Source organism: Leuresthes tenuis, unplaced genomic scaffold (genome assembly GCF_036924035.1).
Source record: "Leuresthes tenuis unplaced genomic scaffold, fLeuTen1.0.hap1 SCAF_24, whole genome shotgun sequence".
Lineage (NCBI taxonomy): Eukaryota > Metazoa > Chordata > Actinopteri > Atheriniformes > Atherinopsidae > Leuresthes > Leuresthes tenuis.
Window position 1 is genome coordinate 6512380 of NW_027325378.1, and position 23606 is coordinate 6535985.

At 38.9% G+C, this 23606-nt stretch overlaps 1 protein-coding gene across 1 annotated transcript in view; it reads right to left on the bottom strand.

The window, feature by feature from the left end:
* The window catches only part of LOC140284824 (cadherin-12-like), a 97780-nt gene extending 87149 nt beyond the window's left edge, over window positions 1-10631 (bottom strand). Inside the window, exon 1 of the mRNA XM_072378824.1 lies at window positions 10541-10631. The gene's annotated coding sequence lies outside the window, so the exon portion shown is untranslated. The remainder of the gene's footprint in view (window positions 1-10540) is intronic.
* Window positions 10632-23606: the final 12975 nt, after the last annotated feature.

The window sequence follows — 23606 nt, forward strand, 5'->3', positions numbered from 1 at the left end:
TTCTATAGACAGACTCCTAAAATGTGTTATGTTTTAATCATAATCTGTCTTTTCAGATGCACTCTGTTTATTTCAGTGTGAAAAGTAACAGTAATAAAATTCTAAACAAAGATGTCAACCATAACTTCAAAAACAGTTTACTGTTGTTTAGGTTCCTCTTGTGCCAAAAAAAATAGCTCTGACCCCTCAGGGCATGTGCTCGGGACCTCTGCTGAGGGTTTCTATGATGTCTGGGACCAGGACGCTGGTATTGGACGAGGCCTCTGTGGGTAGTGTTTGTTCTGGCATATTGCTTGATTGGATTTGGGGAGTTGGGAAGCTGGGTCAACACCTTAGGCTGTTTGTCATGTTCCACAAGCCATTCCTGAGCAGTTTCCACACTGTGGTGGGGCGCATTGTTCTGCGGGAGGAAGTAGCTGCTATCAGGGAGTATTGTTGCCTTGGGGATGTGTGTGCATGGTCTGCACCAACTTTCAAGTGGGTGGTACTTGTAAAAGTAAGATCTACATGGATGCCAGGACTCAGGTTTTCCTTTCAGAAATTTGCATATTAAAGAGATTATCACAGTTGTTCTCCACAGCTCATGTAAGTGGCTTTAATATTGTGCCTGATAGAGGCCTGTACAAGTTAATATGTGATAGGATTTAAATGAGTAGAAATTGCATTCATTCAGTGCTGGAAAATAAATTGAGCATAATCGTGCCAAACTTATCTCAGTGACAGTCGGTTGCTTAATTGCAAAAAAGTCTCTACCCATGGATTTCTATAACACGGGGAAAAAGCGATTAGGTTTTGTTGAACAGCTACTGTGAGGCATCATCTGCCTAATGTGGTGACTCTGTGCTGCACCCTTTTCCAGCAGCTCCAACCATCAAATCACGATTTCCCCCGAGCAGCTGTTAATTATGTAATTCATGTTCATATGATAAGATAGCAGATCATCCATGCACTTCCTGAATGAGTCTCATGTAGCAGTTATTTGTCTTTTTTATTCATTTTTACGTGGTTATCATGAGCAGCATGTGGAGACGTAATCACCGCTCACCCCAAAACATCTGCAGAATGTTGTAATTATATTTCTTTGAGGTAAAAGATAAAGGAATTTCTGCAGGAGTGAAGTACACTGAGTAAATCTTTGTACTGCTGTTTGAAGAGCCGCATATACACATTCTAGCGTGTTGTAACTGTACTACATGCTTGTTTTCTAAAAGGAAATTCAAGTTCGTTAGCACGTTACGCATTCTAAACTATGATTATTAATCTTATTTAAAAAAGTAGGACTGACTACACTGAAAATAACTTTTGTAAAATGGTAAATGGCATTTTAACCTCATCTAGGCTCCACAAAGTGGTTTATTATATTTGGGTTTTTTTTATTATTCACCCATTTACACTTAAACACACATACACTGCTTATTGTACATTACACATTATCCATGCAATGAGTTTTTCCACACAGTGACACACTGATAAGCATATATTTCTAAAGGGACACTTTGTTTTTGATGATATTATACACCAAGTGCTCAGGATTACAGAACGGTATCATTAAAAACTACAAACTACCTTTTAGCAGGTTGCGTCATTACTGTAACACAACATTCAAAAAGCATTTTTAATTCTGGTAATGGTAAAGAGGTGATTTCTGTCCATTTTTTTAATTGCTGACACCAGTAAAAGATGGTTTTCACAAGCTTTAATTTTAGCTGCTTTGTTAGCTTTAAATTGGGGAAGTTCAGCAGAAAGAAGCTGTTTTTCAAATTAAGTTTGTTGCACCAAATGTTTTGATGGTTGTTCTTCCACAGCATATTCTCAGCGTGCAGATATTAAAAACTGAGAGATTTGGGTCCTGCTGACTTGCAGTGAAAAACCTCCACACTGAACACATGCTGCTGTGTGAGTGCAGTGTGAATCTCTGTTTAACTAGTTGTTCATATGATGTGTTCAATACTTTTAAAACACATCTGCAACAGCATAAAAAATTTGTCTCCTCAGTCATAGCATTTTCCTATGACGTTAGTGAGCCTTTCCCCACTAAACGTTGGTAAAATATTCAATGTCAAACATAAAACATTCACTTTTTTAAAGACATGGGTAGATTTCTTCTGTCAGAGTTAGTTCAGTAAAAGCAATGCAAGGGATGCTTTTTGTTCCTGAAAATACACGATTTATGAGGAGCGAATCTTAGCTTTGACAAGGAAAATATGTTTTTGCTAATACTGTAACATAGGTTAATGTAGAAAGAAGGGTTTGAATGGAATTTATCAGCAAAAATAATCATGATAACACACCAAGAAGTGAGATTTTTTAGGGGGGGTGGGTTACTGACAGCCCCTACATACAGATGAAAAACAGAAGACATGAATCCCTGTGTAATGTCCGAGAACACTGTCGAACAACAGTTTTCATCACTGAAAGTTGTATTTTTAAAAACTATGTTCTATTGTTACTAAAACATAACTCAAGTGATTTATGGGTCTGTATAAGAAAGATAGATTTGTCAGTTCCAGAGGATTGTGGAGACAATAAGAAATGGGGTGTGGAGACGGCCTTGCTTGCACAGCGGCGACTGAGCACATAGTTGTTTATCTTCTACACAATGAAGTCAACGGACTTACGCTCATCAGGAAAACTCAGCAGGCTAGGTCACAGCTGTCAAATTCAGAGGCCCGAGCCTTTGGGGCGATGTTTTCAATTTAGCTTTGTCTTACTCATAGCTCAGCTCAGATGAAGTACCATAAAACTGGACCCTGGAAAGTTCAATAGTATGTAAGAGTACCTGCACTTTGATGATACCTGGTATTAACAAAACACACATTAACACTCCGAGACACAGGTAATTTACCACTTAATGAGGCAGCATACATTACAACATAAATTTTCATTAAAGTAGTTGTTCATCCTAAGAAACGTTCTCTGGTAGTAAATTTTAATTTTCCAACTCAGTGATAATTCAACAAGATTCAATTCAATAAGATAGTAAGGTGACGTACCATCTTAAACTATCACCTTACTATCAATAAGATAGTAAAAAAAATTTAAATGTCACAATGAACAAAACCTTTAGAAGTGCATTGGATCATTTTAGATACAGGCTGTGGAAGGTGGTGCAGTGCCCATGCTGCCTGAATGGACTAACACATGCAATACCCACGGCTCATCAAAGCTACAAATACTGGACACAAAAACTAGTGGAGAATCATTGGCATCCACACTACCATGTAATTCCAGATAATCAAACTATTACTAAACATTGCTACCCCACTGTGTGCTCCTGCTTCTTTTCTGTATGGCCCTGTACTGGTCCATATTGCTACCTGGCTCTAGTCACAGCAACCATTTAGAGGTATGATGAGTTGTTTGTTTCTTTTTCATAACAACCAAAGCTTGGAATCATTCAAATTCAGGCTACGTATTCAGATTCTCTCATTTTTAAATGGTCATTTTTGTTTTTTGCTCCGTTTCATGCAAATTAAATCCTTGTTTCTACTCTCCAGAGTAAGGCAGCCTTCTTCTTTCAGTGTGCTTTCGATGCATGTCACCTTGATGTATGTGGACACATCTGTGATGTCTCCTTTGGACTGTAGAGCATCCCTTGTCTCTCAACCTTAGACATCCATACCCAGACGAACCAGCTGGGGTTCATCAAGCTTAAACGTATGTGCAGGCAGCACTACGCATCCTGCAGTTCTTCTGATCCAGTCACATTTAAGCAACTTGGGTGGCCTTAGAGGTCGAGTCAATGGTCGTCAGCCCACTGGCCCCAGTGATGCCCAGCATGTTTACTTTAGTGTAATTTTCTCTTATTTCTGCCTATCTATCCATATTTTCTCTTTCTTTCTTAATTCATTCATTCATTCATTCATTTGTAATTAAAAATAAGTGTAGCCCTCAACTTACATAAAATAGTGGTGATATTTTAAATGATTAATTACATGTAATAACCAGCTGATTAACTTTTACTCTTGGCTATTCTTGTGACTTGAATCTAAAGGGTAACTAAATTCTTAAGAAATCATTCAAGTACAGCAGATATATTCAGTGGCCTATATAGAGTTGACTGCCTGTGAATCTGATTATATCAATAGTTAAATAAGGAAGTCAGGACTTGCTGTTTCATACTTGGTCACAACTAAGATGTGCACAACTCTCGTTGGCCTCCATTTGCAGGTAAACGCAATACATTAACCTCCTGAATGTTCATCACTCTTTTCCCCTGATCCTCGCGTCCTCTCCCCCAAACGCTGTGTCCTATTCATCACAAGTGCTGCGCACTCCAAGAAAGTGCGATCATGCTGACCTTGAAGAAGTCTTGATCATGAGAAGACTCTCCTAGTCCAAGATCCTAGGGTCTGTCAGGATGATTTCTTATTCTATTTAATGGAAGAAGTGCTACGCTTTATCATTTTCCTGGTTCACGGTTTATATAAACCATAAGGGCAAAATGGTAAGCTGTTAAGTTAAAAACCCTGCACACAAAAAAAGATGTCCTTAAGAGTCACAGTAATTTAGGTGTAGAGGGTGTGAATGGGTAATTTTATGTTAGACCGGCACTCTTCTCAATGAAAAAACTAAAATAGTCAACAGTGTCCCATATCTCCTCGGTGACATTTTCCACAAGTGCATTTGTCTGAAGATAAGCATGAATGAATAAAGAGAGAAGTGTTTCTTTGTCCTTACACTCTCATTGGAGAGCACACTTAAGAGTAAGATTGTTTTGTTCCAACAAAATTTTTTTAATGGACTTGAATATTTTTTTGCAGGATACAATTGGCAGAATTTGTACTGGATTACTGTCAGTCTCGTAACTGATATAGTTTCCTTAAAAAAAATCTTCCTGTGTTTTTTAGATAATTTAATTTGGAAATAGTAGAAATTATGTGAAGGGAATTGATGACAATGCTATTTGCTCTTTTTACCATGACATTAACTGATTGAGCCAACTTTCACTGACACTATTAGCATATCCCTCTGCTGCCCGTAGTTCAATAAAGTTTGAGGAAATAGTATATTAAAAGAGACCCTGTTTAGCATTTGATAGATTAAGCTTTGTAACTTTTTACAGACTTGTAACATAGATTTGACCTCATCAGCAGCAAGCAACATACCAAATTCTAATATAAGCTCAGATCATGACAGTAATGTAAATGAGCAGACTGGTTTTTCATGTCCAACTGAGTTTAGCGGTAAGCTTTAGTATCAGCCACCTGCTGCCATTCTATTCCACTTGGTAGAACAGAGGCCTAATAGTCTGCCTCGATAATAATAGAATGAGATACCACATTAGCAACTTCCAGTTGTACATATTTCAAATAAAACTTTAGCACCTATGCAAGCCATTATTTCCACACAGACTTGGAATAACGCCCCAGTTAATATAACTCACATTCAGTACGAAGTGTGTCTATATCCTCCATCTTCTGTCAGTTTGTTGGCACACCTTTAGCTGTTGAGCAAAGTTTTCTTTTACAACCATAAATCTTCCTTCTGTATTCACCAAAGTATCCTAGACTGATAATACGTGAATATAGTGTGAGGTACTGTGATAGGATTACTGAACAGAAGGGAAATAGACTAAAACATTCATGCTGCACACTGCACTAATAGCAGTCTATATGCCAGGGAGGGTAGCCTGCTCAAGTGTGTTAAGCAAAATGGGAAATGTCCTATGTGAGAGGTACTTCACAGAAAGTTGGTGTCTGCAGCACAGGGAATTGTGTCATTTAAAGACCGCCTTTTTCCTTTTAATGAAACAAAGATGATTTTGGACATGCATGAATAAAAGGAAAAAAAAATTATGTGACTTACAATAGAAGATGAAATTAATTTCAGAGGCTTCTTTAAAATAGGAAAAAATTAAATGCTTTTGCCAACATATGTATCCCAAAGAGCAGCACAACCACTGCTTTTTATTTGTTCACATAACACAGCATATTTTTAGCAACAAGATGTGACCATATGGTGTGATGTTAAACCTTAAATTGCTAAGTATTCAGTGGTGTTAAAGGAAGGTTAAACATTTCACCCCCTCCCTTTCAAACAAACAGATTCAAAATGTTTTTTTTTGTATACATTAATAAATATTTAGGATGTTGAGTTACGACAGAATGACTCAACTCGTCAACCAAAAAACATTTATTGGATTTAGTGTTGAATCTAAAAATGTTTGTTTGAATTTTTTGGTTTTTGAACTAAATATAAGACTAAGTATGAGTAAGTGTGTGTTATGGACCCTTAGATATATGAGTAATCATGAACAAGAATAAACTGCAGATGAAATGACAATCAGAATCAGTCATTGCAGCTGTAATGTCAAACTCTATAAATAGCACTGCAGCTCAGTGGTCATCTGATCATTAATGAAGGATTAACTGATGGACTGCCACGTAACACACATACTGAAGTTTTAAAGACCCTAGCTCAAATGAAACATGTATTGACCAAGTAAAGTTATACAGAAAAAGCACAAACTAAGGGCCTTGAAGACATCTGCAAGATTTGATCAGTTAACCAGACCTGAGTATTCCACATTTGTTTTTACCTTACACTTTCCTGCAGTCCTGCTCAGCCCCAGTAATGAAAAGCCCCCTGGCACCCTCTCTAGAAATCATTACAATCTCACTTTACCTCCAGGGTCACTAAACTAATAGTCATTCACCTATGTGACAGGAAATCTTTCCCAAGTTGCCAATGGGGGCTGGTGAGGTTGTGTTTAAGACTGTGGAGTTGAGTCCAGCCAGAGATGACTGTTTATTGTTCGTATAGGTCCAGATGATTAAGTGCGTGTCAGATCGAAACCTATTCATCACAAATGCAAAGGGTGGAGATTGCATATAACCTCCTAATTGCCTGTTTTTGTGAAACTGGCATGCAGTGGAAACCTGCTCTCATAATACGGAAGCACAACAAAGAAAAAACTTTGTAAACAGTAATGGAAATGCTTTGGCAAAGAAACACTCTCCATCATTCATTTGTACTTGTGCCTATGCACAGCCCCAAGTGATGTTATGACCAAAACTGCTCGTGCTTACTATTGGCTTAGAATCTGTGGTGAATTCCTCAAAGGGATGGTACAAATATACTCAACGGCAAAAAAGCACCAGGGTCGTTTAGATATTTTAAGACTGCATGCAGTATTCACAGCGACTTTACTTTATTTATGATTTTTTATTGAACAAAAGGGGAAGCGATAAGCTGACCTCACTTGAGAGAGATCTTTGAAAGGGATGGCTGTGAACTGAAGTGGATTTGTTGAACAAAAATATGTGAAAGCAGCTGACTAATGTCTAATTGCTGTTGTTTTCCTTGAGCCCCTTTAACAGTGGGCATTCTAAGATAAGCCACAGCAGTGCTCAGATATGAGTAATAATCAGTGTTCAAACTCTGCACAGTGGAGTCTCAGAGGACCTGCCTCACCTTTTATCTGACACAGAGCTACACACTGAGCTCACTTCTTTGTCTTTTCACTGGGCAAAACAGTAGTGTACTCAGTGTAAAATGGTATCGTCAGGTAACGGCATCCTTCCTACATCTATTTTCATCGCCGTTTCAGACAATATACGCATACCACAGGGGAAGTTGTATTAGTTTGTTTTCCAGAAAAATGCTCGGAATCAGTAGGCTGCAGAGTTTGAGCTTTTACATCTGCAGGGTATTTCTTCCAGAGAGGAAGGAATGCCATGTCTGAAAAACTGACAAATGAACACAGACAAATCTATATAAATAATTGCTAAGTGGAGTGGAGAGGAGTTGCCCATCATTCAGACAAGAAGCGTGTGCAATATCTCCAGGAGATTGAGAGTCATCCATCACTGTAAGACTTTAATTTGAGATGTTTAGGACTGTTGCCGATGATTGTCTGAGAGCCATGGAGGGCCTGGTCGTAGAGGTCTGCAGGGGTCTTTGCCAAATGTTGCTCGCTGTCGGAGAAATTGCCGCCTGACACAAAGTGCGTTACAATAGTTTCTTTTGAGATTGGCTGTAAGAGCGCAGACAGAATGGGCAAATCACTGTCTGATTAGCATTCAGATGCTTGTAAGAGTGGAAGCAAGTTTCTGACAGCTTACTGCATCTTATGGCGCTACAGTAATGCACAAAGACAGATGCACTTTAGTGCTCACGTTCATGCACACAGAGATTCACATACACACACACTCCGACACACCTCATTTAGAGCGGAATGATGTCAAAATGAGTCCACTGAGTGGGGGGCGGAGAGTGAAGAGCCCAAGGTAAAGAGAGTCTGGAGATCCAAATAATCTCAAGTATTGATTTCATTTAAGCACCGAGGCCCTTGATGGACACTCACTTAAAAATGCAGTGATAGGTGGCATATCCGTATGACTGATCGCTGGAGTTCTGCTTACGGTAAAGGCTGCAGACTATCTATAAATAACAGCTCTCTCTAATCAAACAGAGCAGCAGATCCGAAGATGTGATGACAGTTTAGTAGACGTATGTTGTAATTTACCACAGACCACTTAGACTTGCCATTAAATTTACATGGACAAAGTGCAGAGAAAGGTATAAGGAGCTGGTTGACTTTTCATTGGCCTAGATATGTGGTCTTGCTTTGGTTGATCTCCATCTGTCTGCATGTGATGGCAATGGATACTTAATTTTGGCATTTCAAATTTTCTTCAGGCCGTATTCATTACACCAAGAGCTTTAAAGTGTTGCTTAACAGGATCAAAAACAGTTTTTAGAAACAGAATTTTAGAAATCTTTGTAATTAGAAGTTGATGTGGAACAGTGTGTAACAAGGCAATGTGACCTAACGCTGTTTAGTGTTGTGCATTGATATAGGATACTATGTTCTGTCCTTTTCCAGGACTCTCATCCACCAAGGGCAGCGCTGAACATGTGCAACAACAGCAGACAAGATCAAGGATGCAAAATTCTGCCATTTATTTACAAGTAAAGAAAATCTGCAAGTTATCTTAGTTTTCTTCTAGCTCTTCATATCATCGGATAGGGGGGAAATTATTGCCATCATACGCATCCGAGTCTATCAGTAACTTCGTTGTCACTTGATAACCACAAACATATTGCATGTCTCCTCATTTATGCCCTCTAATGCAGTTATAATACCTGAGTGGTCGGTGGCTGCATGCCCTGAATGCTCATTTTCTGCACAGTAGCCTCTGTGTACTCAAAGGGTCCAGCTTCTCTTTTCGTCTGGAAGTGGACTCCTTGGAGCGTTATTTGATTATTCCAAAGCAGGTGTTTTCAGCTGAATGCTGATAAGAGGACTCAGTGCCTCTGACACTAAAGTGAGTTACATTAGATATGCCTAAAGCAGTGAAAGGTAAAGGCTTATTTATTTATTTCCTTTATTTTATCTGATAAGTAAGTGAGGATGAGATTGACTGAAAAGCTCTTTTAGAATTCACATGGCATCTCTATAGTGAGACTGCAATAACTTTGCACATACTGAGAATGGGAAATGAGTGATCTTGATTGTTCTTTGGGATTCACGTGGCTTCAAAATTCCAAAAAGTGGATTTAGTTTATCCTGCTCAATGTGGCTGCCGCTTGTTCACACAAGATATCCATGCCTAATACAATTACAACTTTCAGTGGGATTACTAAATCAAGACTGAAAAACATAAGCTAACAACACAACTCTTTATTTTCTTGTTCTACTTCCTACCTGGCTCATCTGACAAAGCATCTGCTACTGTGTAACTGGGAAATGTTGCATCCTTAATCCCTTGTTTTTTTCAATAAATCACATTTTGAAAAACCTCTTTGATATCCTCACAGATTGTTCTCTAATCCCCTTCCACACCACAAGAATGGTCCTAGTATTTTATTTTCGCTGATAATCATTCTGTGCAAACAAAAGGTATCCTCTTGTGCCTGTGATTGAGCCGTCAGACCTTGTGTGCGTTTACGCTCAACACTTTTAACAGCATCTTGTAAACAGACGTGAAACATCTGTTACATTTAAGTCAAACACATAAGGCTGTCCACATTAAATACAATGTTCGTTTTCATAAGTGTGTAAGAGGAGAATTATTTCTTTATTTTAATTTTTTTCACAGTTTGGTGGCACAAGCACAGCTAAGATCAACTTGCCAAAACCTCCTGACACAACATAGTGTGATAATCAGTGTTGAGCACTGACTTAAAAGCTGCACATTATTTCATGTGCGGATGAACTAAAAGAACACAGACAAATAAATGAGGTCAGCACATTCAGTGTTTCCCGATGCTTTCTTCAGTCATCATTTCACGCTATAAGCTATGACAGAAATCACGAGAGGCACGCAACTGCCAAAGTGTCTGCGGAGCTCTGACTTAAACTGCATTACAACACTGTCAAGAACACTAGCCGATTCACATTTCATCTCACTTAACTAGCTGATAGATAGAAGTGTTTCAACTGTGTTTGCCAAGGAAATAATGAGCTCTGAAATAAATTAACTACCCAAACCAAGTGACTGTGGAGTTGCTGGGTAATAGTTCCGTTTCTGTAAAGAATGCATGTGAAATGCAAAGAGACAGAGACAATAGCTCGAAGAGAAGATGCACTTACCTTTAATGGTAACTTCTGAGCAGAGGTGGAGCCACTTTAATCCAAATGTTCACAGAATCAAACTGTCCTCCCACCTTTATGCACGAGCAGGCTCCCTTCTCTCCTTTTAATTCCTGCTCTCACTCTGCTTTCCTCTTTGGTGTTTTTCACTCATTTTCCCGCTCTCTAGGTACAGTTTTAGCACAAGCTGGACCATAACAGATGCATATGAGCGTTTGCACTGCGCAAGGTGCCAAGACGGCAGCGGTAGCTGGAGAATGCACAGGAGCTGTACCAAAGTGGAGCGTGTCCGCACGGTTTCAGAACGACGACTGAAGGGGGGAGCGAGCTATTGAGTGAGCAGTGGAGTGTGTGTGCATGTATTAGAGAGTGAGTGAGCAAGAGAGGGGAAGTGTGTGTGAAGGAGAGAGGGTCTGCGAGCGCTGCTGGGCTCAGTGGTGAGCGACAGTCGTGATTGCATTGGCGCAAGGCAGAAGAGCAACACCCCCCCCCGCAAGCCTCCATCCTTCTTTAAAACCCCCCACCAGGTCCCCCTGAGCACTCAGGATCTTCATCATCAAGCAGATTAGAGCCAACTAACACCCCACCCCCATGCCCCCTAAAGACACACACATGCGAACAGACAGAGCAAGTGCTGTGGTCACTGGGGACATTCTAATTGGAGAGACAATTCAAGATGCTTCTTTTGTTATGAACTCATGCGGTTGCTGACCCTTAGAAGACAAAGTTTGGCCGTTTTCTTATCTTTTAAGGTCTAAGTTTATAATGGTTCCAAAAATTCTTGGTATTGGCCCAATAATGAGTGAGAATACCATAACCAGCATCCCCAAAGTGTCTGCAATGCAATTTAAAGTTAAAGTGTTGGACTTTGCCACTGACAGGCTCAGACTGATATGTCACCCAAGATAAACGCAGAAATAAGCTGCCTAGCACAAACCATGCTGCTAACGTTAATGGAGATCTTCATCCAAAATGCTTGCAGTCTGACCCATGGGAAGAAGCAAACATCATGATATGTTTCGTGTCCACAAGTTTGCACGTTGCAAGAAAAAGAGGACGAGATAGACATGAAGTTTTACAAGTGCTCTCTTTGGTCTGTCTTTGCCATTTCCTCATATTGACTCTAGAAAAAAGTGAAACACCATCTACAGAAGGATGAAGTTTATCAGAGCTATGTGGTGTCATTCAAGATATCGGTTTACTTGGATTTTACCTTCTGAGTGGGCGCAAAAAAACAAAAAATACATATAAATATGAAAGGATATGTTGAGCAATCTATTTTACCCACAGATTCAGCTGTCTGATTCAGCAGAAGATGTCTGAGTTTTCTTTGTCCATACTTCTAGAAATTAGGAGAAGAGGGGTAAATAGATGAAATAACTGGAATCCAGGCATGAAAACATGGGTTTACACTGAACTCTTAGTGTCTGGTGTCTTCTTCTATTTTTGGGTAACACTTATTGCACAGGATTTTGACAAACCATAGGCTATTTTTCATCTCCCATTTATACTCTGTATAACTGGAATGTTTTTGCTAGCATTGTCTATCCGGCTGTGTTTGACCTTGTTTGTACACACCGGTCTGTATATGGCGAGAACATCAGATGGGGTCCTTGTCACTTAGAATACTTACAAGAATACAATCCTTGAAGCCGGCATTGAGAAATTTCATGAAATTGACATAAAATCTTACAAGTTGGAACTCAGCAAGTATTATAATACAAAGTATGTTAAAACTGAGATAATTGTAATAGTGGGTACAAACAAAAAGAGAGATTGTGTGTGTATGTGACGTATAATGGAGGATCAGATAAATATCTGTCTAGATGTTGTCATTGGTAGGATTTTTTTTCTTTTATAGCCTCAATTCTTTGTTTTTTCTTCTGTTTGATGTTGGTTCTCTTCAGTGTAGTTGAGGTTCGATACGTTAAGCCGACTATTAAAGTGAAACGGAAAAGTATTAACAGTCCCCTGGGTATCTGCCACTGTATGTTAGTGCTCCTGGAAAATTTTCCTCAGTCTGCAAACAGACCAGCTATTGGGAGTGAATATAATTTGATGAATATAGCAGTGATTAGGTCAGTTGTCAAAGTGACCTGAATAGAGATAATACAGTTAACTATATGGTTGAGCTAGGCACCTCATTTCATGCAAATCAAGCACTTTTTGATGGAGAAAATTGGCCAGCAGTGTTGAGCTAAAGTACTACACAATTGCTGGTTATAGTGTTCCTGCAAAGTATGGGACACAACTCCAGATGTTTTGGCCCCTGCCCAATAGAGCAGATGGTTTAAAGATAGTTTAATATTATTTTAAGGTTAACTTAAATTGTAAGAAGCATGATACACTGTGCCCAGCAAGGATTTGTTAAGGGTCTTGCAGTAGGGGTTGTGTTGTTGGGAGATCCCATTATTCTTGATTGACAGCTGAACCAGCAGGATAAAAGGGTTGTATTTTGGTTAGACTCATTCTGCTTACAGTGGCATACAAGCAAAGGCCTGCTTATCAAATTGCAGTTTTGCTGTTGTTTGTTTTGGGCCGGAGAAGTGGAGCTCTATGATGTAGTAATATCATTTTCATGCCTCTGAAAGTGATCTGAAAGGTATAGATTAGCCAGATCTTCTAATCAGCTACTATTGGCAACCTTATGTAAAGCTGGTCTTCTAATTATTACCAAGTGGGCACATAGGTTTTGCTATCAGGTTCTGCTAGCAAGGTTATCAGATGATTTAATTGTATATGCTTGTTGACCAACTCATTGTGTTTTTTTCATACTTCCAGAGAAAAAAAGGCACATTCAAGCATAAAAACAGTTTACTGCATGCAGCAGGCAACTTAAAAACAATTGCTATACACTGTTTTTTTTTCTTTTTTGAGTGACCATTATTGAGCAACTTCTGTGCTACATCTATTTACCGACCTACAACTATCATTTAGCATTTCTGCCAATAGATAACATTAAATTTTACATCCTAGATCTCTAAAAAAAAGACACAAACAAAAGCAGTCCAAAGGTGGTGAGGAATTAAGGATGAGTTTTGGCTCCCGATGTTATATATAGATACCCTTAATTTAAGTTTGTATATTGAAAAAGGATGGTGACAGTGGGGGTAATTATTAGCAGTAAAGAAGTTAACATGGATGGCTAAAGTTATCTGATGGGCAGTATTGGTTGGTTGATAATAATATAATTGTTTAATCTAGTTTAATTGTTTAATCTAGTAAAGAATAATGCATCTCAGTGTATGTGCAGAGATAGATTGTTGGAGCTGTCAAATGTGTGTATGTATGAACACTAACAATAAAATGGGTGACAAAGCACATGGCAAGGGGGGATAGCCTCAGGAGGATTGGAGGTGGGGGAATCTAAGTGGAAAAGGAGGCATCAGCTGGTTCCTGCTAATACCCATAACCTCTCAAAGAAGGAGAGCCAATAAAGAAACCCAACATCCCCACCCCCACCCCCAACCTCCACCCCACCCCCATGCCCAACAGAAATCAGCACACACACAAAAAAGATATTACATCATACAAACATCAAAACTTTACGGGTTTCTCTGAAGTCTGGCAGTTGTCGCTGATGGTGACCTAAATTCTCTCATTTTCATGTAGTGCATGATTTTCATGCACTGCTACTCTCTTTTCTTGGTCATGCAGAACACAGATGTCATCTTACCTTCCTCTCGCATACTGAAGAGCACCCTCACACTTTAACCTTTAAAGACTTGATGGGGAAATCAAAGGTGGCACGCATCACTCTATGGAAAAGGTTATTGAGGCATTAGCATTTCGTCCTCTTTATATTTCATTCTGACTGTCTTGAAGATGGACAGGATTTGAGCTAAATTCCTATTTTTCCTTTTTCATCATAACAGTTTTTTCTTAGAATAAACACTTGTCATCGTGATGGAATTGAAAAAAAGAATACAACAAGAAATTTCCTTCTACTCTTTGGCTGAAGAATTACATAAAAAGACAACAATGCAGAGAATAGAAAGAATGAATCGCACAAAAAGTGTCTTAAATAAAAACCTATCTAAGGGGCTGAGAGCTGTATTTTAATGTAGTTATGCAGTATTTTATGCACTCAGCAATCCTGGCTGACAACCCTGCTCCCAGATCAACTCTGTCCAGATGGCATGGCGTGGCCCTAGAGAACTCCATTTTTAATCCTCTTGGCTCAAGCTCTGCTAAGCAAGAGGTGGAACGGCTGCTCGGAGTCAGGCGTCAATCAGGGCATTTCAGACTGACCCACTGCTGGATGGGACACAAGAGCATCCCACGCTCGCATGCTTACAGAACAGAAATAGGAAAAACAAATGCACTGTGGCCATTCCACAGGAAAAAAAGTGACTGACACTTCATGATAGGTCACAATATGTTACTGGTCAGCCATGTAGGCGGACTGCTGATATGGTTGGAGTGTCCAGCTGTGAACACATTGCTGACCAAAGGCCTAAGGAACTCTTGTTCCGAAAAACTGTGGCATAGTGCTTAATCACATTGGGTATGTAAAATGACAAAACATAGCAATTTAACTATTACACTAAACCAAAAATAGATAACTAAATGAAAATGCTTTTATGTGTATTGATGGTACAAGACAAGTATTTAAAAACAAAGAGATAACCTGAACAATGAGTTATGGCTGCTTAAGTTACTGATACATAGGGGCAGCAGAGTTATTAGATTTGTCTTGTCATACTTTCCATTCATATGCGTAGGATCTCGGTGTGTAATCATAGAATAGAAAGAAAGAAACCATTATAAATCAAAACAGTTACAATAACAGATCTTTCATTGTGCTTTGAACTTCATACAAAGACAGGTATATCAGTGCATTTATGGCAATTTTTTTGACTTGCTTTAAACTTTTGACAGACACAGTTGACTGGAGAACATTCATGGTGAGACGGGAGAAAGTTTATGAATTTAAGGTCTGTTAAATGAAAATCATGAAAATCATTTATAAGTTTGGCTCCAGACAAATTTTTGAATCCGAAAAATACACTTTAATGCAACACTTTCCTTTTTTTAAACTTATTTTTATTTAGTTACTTGAAATATCAGTGTCACTTCCATTGAGCTGCACATCTGATTTTTCAGTGTCAGATGTTCACAGTTGTAAGCTTGTTTTGTTCTGGTGACAGCCGCCAGCTCAGTGCTGTGAACCCAACCCAACCCAACGTGTTCGACTGCTACTGAGAGAAGGGGCTGTGTCCCTCTGTTTGCAGTGGTGCTGTGTTGGGTCAACTGGAGAAGATAAAGACAACTGTTTTGGTCATGTCATTTGATTACAGTTAAAACAAGGCTGTAAATCCAAAGAAGCAGTGCCATTGACATTATATTGCTTTCCTAATGGAATAAAAATAAGATGAACAAAAGAAATGTAATGTGGTAGTCAGATTTCTTTTCTTTTTTTTCTTTTGATAGAACACTTTCTTTTTCATTCATTTATTTTTTTTCAAAATGCCTAAACTATTATTATTTTTGGGTGTACTTATTACTGTTTTCTTGGAGCACAACTGGGATGAAGAGACGGATGATATGGTGTGTTCTGCAGGACAACAAGGACCCAGGTGTAGTTTCTTATTAGAGGCTTCGCTAATGGAATCACCAGACTGTCTCTTGCTGGATCATGCTGCTCAGGACAAGACGAGCCTGTCCTGAGGGAGGTCTGGCCCAGAAGAGGGCATCTGGAGCCTCGGTCTGCCACTTCCTCTCTGATTCACTTAATTTCACTAGTGTGAGAGACGCAGGCATTATACTGTGACTAGTAAACCAAATCACGATTTCTGTTTTTTCAGTGGCTTCAAATCAGTGATGGAAATGAACATAAACAACCAGGGGTTTCATTTTCACATGCTTTGGTCGGAGATTTACTTTGGCAGTCAGATACCTGCCTGAGTGTATATCAATGCAAACTCACTGTTTATTCGTACAAGATATGGTATAATTTACAAAGTCACAGTAAAATAAAGGTAAAAAGAAGGTGACATAATTACGTCAAATGTTACTGCAGAGATTATCAAGTGAGACATTTAATTTTTCACTTCCATCGTCTACCATATTTGTTCATCCTAGGATACTAATAAGATTTACCCATCTGTTTTAGGCAAACCTTGTGGCTTTTATTTGATTGAGAGAACATACAAAATGTTAAATCAGAGCAGAATAATCTTTCATTAAGCCTGTGGGGCTCTTCACAATCAAGATCTTAGGCACAACAAGGAGTTTTTAAGAAAAAGCAAATACTGAATACTGATCACACTGTCAATGATGCATTGATCTGAATGGAGCAGTAATTAGAAGAGCTGTTGTTTGACTGGAGCAAACCACACACTCATTTTGACTATGCCCCTGCAATACAGGTTTCCATTAACAGCAATTGGTACAGGCACTAGGAATGAAACATCTAATCAGTTCCTCAAAGCTGTAATGCCAGCGTAATGAAAGAGATTAAAAATGTTTATTTGAGAAAGGCCGGCACATGTTTCCCTGATGATGTGTTTCTTCCTTTTGATGAACATAAAAGAAAGGTAATGCTACTGGATGAGTTCTTCTCAGCTTAGATTCAGGATAGTGGAAATGGGCTTAATATTCATTGGCCACACAGGAGAAAAACCCACACACAGTTTGATTTTAGAGTCACATCAGCCTCTGTCTGAAAAATGTGGATATCACAGAAACTGCTCCCATCTAAAATGGGGTCTTATTTTCAGCAGGTTGGTGTGAAAACAGTTTCAAAGTTTGAATGATTTCACAATTCGATCAGCAATCATTGTAAGTATTCAGTTGTGGCAGACAAAAGTCAACCCTGTTAGCACCATGGGATGCTGCAGAACGAGACAATATTACTTGCCTGCTGAAAAAGCTGAGAGATGCGTTGTCAGGCAAGCGTTTGGCATCGGTTTGAAGTAAGAGTGGGAAGGAAAGAGCACATTAAATACTGTGGAGAGATGAAGCAGGCCAGTATATGAGCTCCAGCCTGCAGAGGTGGCAATATATTGAGCAAGTGTATGAGGATGGACTGAACAGCCGGAAGGGCTGTCATGCAGAAACCTCCGCAACTCACATCGCAACTCACAGCAGGCTCCGAGTTGTGCTCCACAGCCACTGTATATTAGGTTTCCATGTTGTCCACCTGAATGCAGCCCACAACCTCACACTTAAGCCTATTGAGAGTATTCTAGTTTGTCACTCAGGCAGCATAATTGTAGCCCCAGCCCGGTGTGGTGAAAATGATTTTGTTGTTTTCTCATTTGAAAAGAAGTAACATACTTTATACAGCATGCTGTCGGGTTATATGGTGCATTGTAGGTGACACAGTTACTCAAATGTCGCCTATGTTCTGGCCAGTCCCTTGCATTGGGATGAGTACTAAGGTCTATCCTTTAGTGAGCCAACTTGGATGTTATGATGCAAGCGAGAGACGTGTAATCTCTGAAGAAAAAACGGTGCCAGGGAAACGGCTTTCCCGCTTGTCCACCACATGGAATTAGATCCCTTCATCCCAGCCCTCTCCCACTGCCTTCTCAGTGTTATTATTCACTGGATTCCCACAGTGTGGCCAATAAACAGATGTGCTTAAACTGAATTTGTCAGCCCTCCCAACAAGCCACAAGCCACCTGCTTAACTAGTGATATTATATCATCAAACAGAACATGGCAAATTCATTGTTATTGCCAAGGTATTGTTCCCAAACAGTGGACATGCATAGTCTCGTAGGGGTTGTTGGTAGTAGGGCCTATTAACTGCTTCCCTTCACTATAAGCAATATTTTGGTAAGAGTTTTTCCTCTTGCCTTTTTCTGAGAGCAAACAAAGCAGTACAACAGCTGGCAGCTGAGAGCATGTAGAGACCAGATTATGTTTGAAAGGCTAAATGGCTGGCTGAAACGCTCACTTCAATTCAATTCATTTCAGTTCAGTCATACTTAATCAATCCCCGAAGGGAAATTATATTGCTGTCATATAAGTTATTGTTATGGAAGACAAAATGAAAAATAAATTAATAGAAAGTTTAGGTGAAAGCTTAGCAACAACTCACATGATATGTCACACACATTGTCAGTAGGTAACATAGGTGACTGTCTCAGAAGACAACATGGACAAAAACTCACAGCCAGTAGTTAAACGTCTGGGGTTCAGAGAGGCCTCTACTTACTGACAAGTTCAGGATTATCTGCTGTTTAAAAGCACTGCAGTATTTTGTCTTGTACCCCTACCGCTCTGTCTGCAAGCTTTGTTAGCCTATATCGTCTGAAAGCTGGCTAGAGAGGTATTAGAGTTGTGTTTGTGTGGTCATTTCTTGATGAAACAAATATTGCTTCCCCGATATTCCTGCTGCTTCTTTGTCAGCGCTCCAAGGTCCTCATTTTTTATCTGCCAGTGATCTCACAGTTCCCATGAGGATCAGAAATTGTAAAAACTTCCTCCTCCTTTCTCTCCGTTTAGTTCTGCTCTGCATCCTAGTTATGTCATCTTCATCTGGATTTTGGGTCTCATCCCAGGCATCATTGAGCGTGGGACAGCTCCATTAGCTGCTCTGAAATGCAGAAAAACAATCCTGTTGTCATAGTTATGCATCATGACAGATGTATAAAAAAAAGTGTCACAGTTAGCGACAGCACAGCATCCAAACCAGCATAAAAAAAGGTTTAAAAATATATTGTTTTTACAGAAAAAAGCCTATTGGAAAATCCTGGGATGTGAAGTAGGACACAATATGTACCTCTATGACACTAGGACATAAACACTCAGAGCATCATGCAAAGTTGTAGTTTTTAAATGCCTCCTAAGTAAATCAGTTATGTAATAACTGTAGGCTTCTTACCTTTAAAGAAGTAACAATAATGATATTAATTAAATGATAATAATTGTAATCAACCATAATAGCCATTGATGTGTTGCCAAACAACCAAGGGATCTTACTCAACCAGTCCCTCATGATAGGGTTACTTCAAAATGTGTTCAAACATGAATGTTAGCGTCTAAACATGTTGTGAGATTCAAGATTCAGCATTAACTTTTTTAAAATATAAAATATAACCTGATGCTATTAAACAGCATTTAAGAGACAGTCCCCATCAGCCAATGGGAAGCTGGCTTTCTCACCAGTACAGCATGTTTAGTTGAAATCATGCATGTATTTCTGGATAAGGAGGTGAATTCATATCACAGCTTATTTTGTAGTGCAATTTGTGATGTGAACTGCGTGTTATACTTTGCTTGTTTCCTGTGTATGTTTATGTTTGTGTGAGCATTAAGTAAGCTATATTTTCATATCACTGATTTAATTATTTAAACCATAACAGCTCATAATATAAGCTTAGCGCATACAGAATGCTATCAGTCACATACTCAGCCTTATTCTTTCTTCCATTACACTTGTAGTTATTTTTAACATTTGCCAAAGCTAAGATCAGAGGTAACTGGGAAGAGTTAACCTACTAAACCTCATTTTCAACTATGTGAGACTGATCATTTATTCATGAAAGCAAAGAAAAAATGTATTTCAGACATCATCAGACCAGGGGCCTGTCATATGAAGTAGATTCACCATATCCAGATTAACTTCGGGTGATCTGGCTCAACAAACTATCAGCAGAGATCTCGCTACAACACTGCTTATCAAGTCTTTGTGTCAACCCAGCTTTTCTGGCCCTGGACTTGTGCGTTCTCATGTAAAACAGGTGGAGATGGCAGCAGATGACCGTTCACAATCCTGTATTTCTAGACGACTGAAAAGTAACACAGCAGCTGCAGGTGAAGTAGACAGGAAAGTTGACCAAAAGAAAAACTAAGAAGTTCCAACTATTTACGATTGTCCGTTTTATCAAATGAATGTGCTGCAGGTGTCTTCTTGCTGCATGTGAGAAAGTTCAAGTCATGTTCTGTCAGATGTAACACTGATTGTTTTGAAAATTATTTGCACAAATATAGAACAAACATAAAAGCAATTCAAACCAGTCAGTGAGCTGATTGTAAATGTCTAAGTTGACCCTCATGCTTAAATGCTTAACAAAAAGGGTTTCAGTCTTTTAGTTATTTCAATCCATTTTTACAATATTTTATAAGATGGATGTGGTACTGAATATATACATACGCTGACAACTTGATGAAGTTTTGCAAGTTTGATATTCTTGCACGCTCATATACTATGAGAGAATGGCAAGAATATCTCTGAAAGGTCAGGGACTTTAATTAATAAGAATGTCTCTCATGTAGAGACCTCTCTGTAAAAGTTAATCTGTGTTGTCAGTCCTTGAATCTGAGAGTCAGAGATATCCTCTATCTCTTTTTTCATTTTCTAAGTGAATATTTTTCTCCTACAAGAATAAGAAATGCTTCATGAACATCATTTTGAGCACACAAGTCTTAGTGTTTAGTTGGGCCCTGTTTGACAAATGTAAATTGTCAGGCTTTTAAGCTACAAATTCTCAAGCAGCACATCATTAAAGAAAACTCATTTCAGCTTCTCTTCTATTAGAATGCATGACAGCACTGTTTGCAATGTTCACTCATAGTCATTTGAAATCAAAGCCTTTAGCTGGGATCATGAATATTAGTTTAGGTTAGGCACCACAAAAGCAGAGATAACCGCCTGTAGAGTTCTCATATAAAGGGAACATTTGTGTCCACATAGTGAATGCTGCTTTTACTAGCATACTGGCTTTATTGGGGATAGATTCAAAGGGAACAATATGAACAATATGTGTCTTTGATCATCATGGTTGTGGCTGATGTAAGCAACAAAAATGCAGAATTTTACTTGAAATGTGAGGTGAGTTACCAACAGAGCTGTTAAATATATTTGCACTAGTCTATAATGTATAACTGATTACTTCTCTTGTGTTTTGAATGGAATATGAAACATTGCTAGTTTGTAGTGCACAGTTTCAAACATTTACCAATAAAAGTCACAAGCAGCCTTTATGGTTATGGAAACAATTATCAGGCTTGAAACTTCAGCATTAAATAAGTTTATATGGAGAAAAGAAAAACAAATGAAAAGTTGTTAATCTACAGCCTCATCGCTAACAATCACAGTTATGTGAGATGTGAGATGATGATAACTGACTGCATATTCGTCCAAATTGTCTGTTTGAAAACAGCTGGTGAAACCAACATAAATATCATATTTCCACATCATTTTCCATCCTTTATTTATGAGCTTTATTCACCCTTAAAGATGCAATGTTAAGCTCTTGAACTCTGCTATAGACACAGCTTGTCTGCTATGTAAACATTCTTTTTATCGTATGAAGCGCTAAAGACAACATTATATACATATCATAGATATTCCTGCATTCATTTACAATGGATGTCTCCCATTCTTTACAAATTCTTACAGAAATATGAGCAAAGACAGTAATATGAATTACAATTATTAGGTTATCGTGACGGCTCTAATTATGAACGGATTCCATGTCATAGGCAGCCCAATATGGCAACCATCCTTACAGTGCCTGAGGAATATACTTTGACACCATGTAACCTCTGGTTATTGTGTGTAAACGTTTTTATTATTATTATATTTTGAAAGAGGGTTTAGGTTGAAACTGTGTGCCCTGCATTTTCTTGTCATTGTTGTTCCATCCTGAGTCCTGCCTGCTCTTTACACTCAGAGCAGCAGGTCTTTGATACCTGACATGCTGTTACTGGCTGGTGACAACATGCTCGCCTGCCAAAAATGTTGCAGACCAGAAACGTCTCAAACTCTGCAAACGAAGAGGAACAAAGGGCAAAGACTGTGCAGATAAATATGCCACCACACACCCATCAAAGGCGTTGCAGTTCCCCCTAGCAGCCTGTGTGAACCCTATTTATTCAGTTAGAATGGTGGAGAAAAAAAACAATGAGTCCTGCACATGATTCTCGGGTAGATTAGATATTACAAACATTACAGGTGGCTCTGCAGCAGTTACCATACATATCATTCATTTGTTACCGAAGATGATGCCAGCAATTCTCTTTCAAAATTGGGTCAATAAATTGCTGTCAGTGGAATTCATTTGGCACTGGGACATTAGAGCCAATATGATGCTGCTGTAGCACTGCTGCAACCACCATACTTGGCGAGCAAGGCTCAAATTAATATTTAGCTGGCATCGGTTTGTATGCTCACACAGACACACGCATATACTCACACTAAGGGAAGGGCAGATAAAGACAGAGGCAGAGTGAGTATACAAAAATTATGGCAGCAGTAGAGGCAAATGACTTGCTTCACCTTCTCCCTCAGGAACCATTTTCAACATGAGTAATGAGATACCCTAAAAACCAAGACATACACACATCCATAAACCCCAGAAACGTGCATGACATGCGGCACTTTATTAGTGTAACTGAAACATCAGATTGCATGTAACGAGTCATCTTAGTGACTTCACAGCTGTTGCTGTGTTATATATATATATGTATGTATGTATGTATAGCTGCATATTGTATCTTTGGCACTTGCTAGTTTAAACATTTTCTTTTTTTTGGTACATATTTAGCTAGTAGCATGACATTGCACGCTTCTTATTTAGGAAACCGTATGGGAGTTCTTCAATCCATTAGTCACACATGGTTTATCAGTGGTCAACATGTGTGGTAAATTAAATGAAGGGCTATTGTTAATTTGTATATCTGCAGGGAATGTAGAAAAAAGTTCAAAATGGACTGGAATCTCTCTAAAAAATGTCACTTTTTAATGCTGTAATCTCTACCAGTGGCTACTGGGACTTGCTGCTGCCTTTGAATATGGAAGTTAATTGTGGAATATCATGTGATACGGTCATTGGCTTTGAACACAGTTCGTAGTACTTTTCTGATGCACACTTTAAGAAGGAAACACTCGTTGGATATTGGAATTAGGCTCTTTGAGGCTATAGAGAGTGTGATCTTCTTACATGCAAGGGCACTTTCAATTTCCTCTTTTTACCAAAAGAAATCAAGTTTTTAGATGTTCTGCATTTTATGTTCTGTTTAAAGGGGAAATTATAAGGCATTCTTCAGTAATGTCAACAGGCTTGTATGGGAAAGATAATAGTGTCCCTGCTTAAGTGCACTTTGTAAC